This window comes from Schistocerca piceifrons, chromosome 3, assembly GCF_021461385.2.
Source record: "Schistocerca piceifrons isolate TAMUIC-IGC-003096 chromosome 3, iqSchPice1.1, whole genome shotgun sequence".
Lineage (NCBI taxonomy): Eukaryota > Metazoa > Arthropoda > Insecta > Orthoptera > Acrididae > Schistocerca > Schistocerca piceifrons.
Window position 1 is genome coordinate 214,752,019 of NC_060140.1, and position 2,439 is coordinate 214,754,457.

Consider the following 2,439-nt stretch of genomic DNA (forward strand, 5'->3'; position numbering starts at 1 on the left):
ACAGATATGTCTAACTATGCTGGGTGCCCGTAAGAGAAATGGGGTAATGAATTTGGAATTTCTATTTACATAACGTATTACATTTAAAGGACAGTAAATTATGCTGTTAATTCAGAATTGATATCTTCAACACGTCTATAGGTACATCCACTACACGTGGCGTCGGTTCTTCATATTCCTACTGCAGAGAAGTGTTCGAGCAAATCCTGAATAACTGACTCAGTTATCGCCGTGTCAGATTTACCCGTCTCGAGCTTTCGATGAATTCCTCCGTTATCGTCACGAGATGTTTCAGTAGGCCTTTAAGCACGTTAGGTATGACAGCGTTTATTCAAGAATGTCGCATCGAAAAGCTACGTTCTCAAGTCCCGAATATGTGGAGCCATTGAAGATTGTGTTGTAAATAGTCGCTCAGTATGTTTTTAACAGTTTCTCAAATTTTGATTTTAGTAATTAACATACTTCGCATCATATATGCCTCACATTTACATTATTTCCGTCGTTTCCGGTCTTATTTTAACACAGTTTCTGGTGGAAAATTTCTCTTGTTTTTAGGTTGCTATTGAAAAATTGTCCCCGAGCAATTCATTATTTTCGACTGTAAAAAGGAACGAAACAAACTCAACATCCAGTAAACTGTGACTTATTACAGACGAAGCGTGAATGCAGACAAGGATGTGGAAGAAATTCAGCCATGTCCTTCCTGAAAGTGCCTCCGTGTGAGGAAACAGCGAAAAAAAGTGTCTAGACGGACATATGGACTCCTCTTCTCGAACCCCCTCCCCTCCCCGCTCCTTTCTCCTCCCTCCCGCGCTATTACGATTCTTGTGTTTTGTCCATTCACCTGCATCATCTCTGTTTTACGACTGAATGAGTTGGTCTAGCCATAGGACCCGCCTTTTGGAGATACTTCTTCAGTCATCATAGTTTATATTCCCCAAATCATTGCACGTGAATGTTGGGTTTGCCCCTTTAATAATAGTACAGTATATTCCTTGCTGCACATTTATCAAAATTTAACAAGAAATTTGTCCGCAATGGTTTCTCTCTTAACAGGAAACTAAATATGTAAAGAAAATATCATTTGCACACGAATTTGGTAAGAAAAAGGAACGAACTTGCGCATTAATAATGTTGATCTTGGATTGAAACAGTTAAGTAAACGCTTCGGAATGTAAATTCGAATGGTAAGACAAATGCTTCAACCCAACACCACTCCACTAATTATTATCATTAGAAATGTCCGGTCGTCAAACTTGCCTAACAGCTAATTATACGCCAAAATGTGGATACGGAGCCTTCAACTCCCCAATTAGCTGTTCTGAGCTGTAGTGGCGTCCGTATGTACGGATGAAAACTGCAAATACATTCTGCACAAATCGCTCTGATTTGCTCTAAGTTCAAAAATCAGCGCCACATCGAGATTACAGTAATTTTGTAAGGATTATTCATCAAGTACAGGAAGTCTAAGATCTCCAGCTGTACCGTTCCGTATCCTTTTGTTATATAAATCACGTGATCGTCACTAGCGACGGAGGATTTCACTTACAAGGGGACGTCACGTCGTTGGGACAACAGATTTGCTTCAACCGTAGCAAACCTATAGTAGGCCCTTGAAACAATGTGCAAGTAGGAAGATGCATTACTCTGGCAATTCCGACAAAACCGCAAGAGAAGTATTACGCGTCTATTATGTGGCTATATATCAGTGCGTAAGTGCCGCAGTTCGGAGTGGTCAAGTGGTCAGCGTTCGAGTTTCGTGGGACGAACGTATATGAGACGACGGTTCGGCTCTCGTTCAAACTTAATCTGTATTTCTTTTAAGCACTGGTCATATTATGTAATTTATATGACATCAGAGAGGAAATGCAATTAAGAAAACCAAGCGTAATTGTATGAAGTTTTATTGAAGTCGTTATCTGACTACTTCCTTTTTTTAATTAAATTTAATTATTAGAACAAATATTTATGACTACCGACAAGTAAACGAAGAAACGCAAAGTTTTCCAGAAAATGTATGCCTGTTGCGATTTGCGAAATCACGTATACACTTTGCGCATCGACACGTCGAGCTGCAAGCACAGAGGCAGGCACCATCTGGCAATTAACCTGCTTGGCGGTGGGACGTTGCTAATATAGCAAGGACGAATAGTGTAGGTGCAAATCTTAAGTACCACAGAATTTACACTCGTACTACAAAAATTAAATTTCGGTGGGAGTCGAACCTTTGCCCCCTACGCGTTCGTCTTACGAAGCTCCAAAGCTAACCCCATTTTTTAAAATCTTTTTGTTCATTGCATTTGTCTGGAGCGGACGTCTCATGACACCCGCTGAAGTTCGTTGGTGATCCGTTCACTCAGTTTTTTTTATTGCAGGGGGAGCTAATCCTCCAACCGAAGCCGCTGTCCACTTGACCACCATGAATTCCAACGCGTGGCA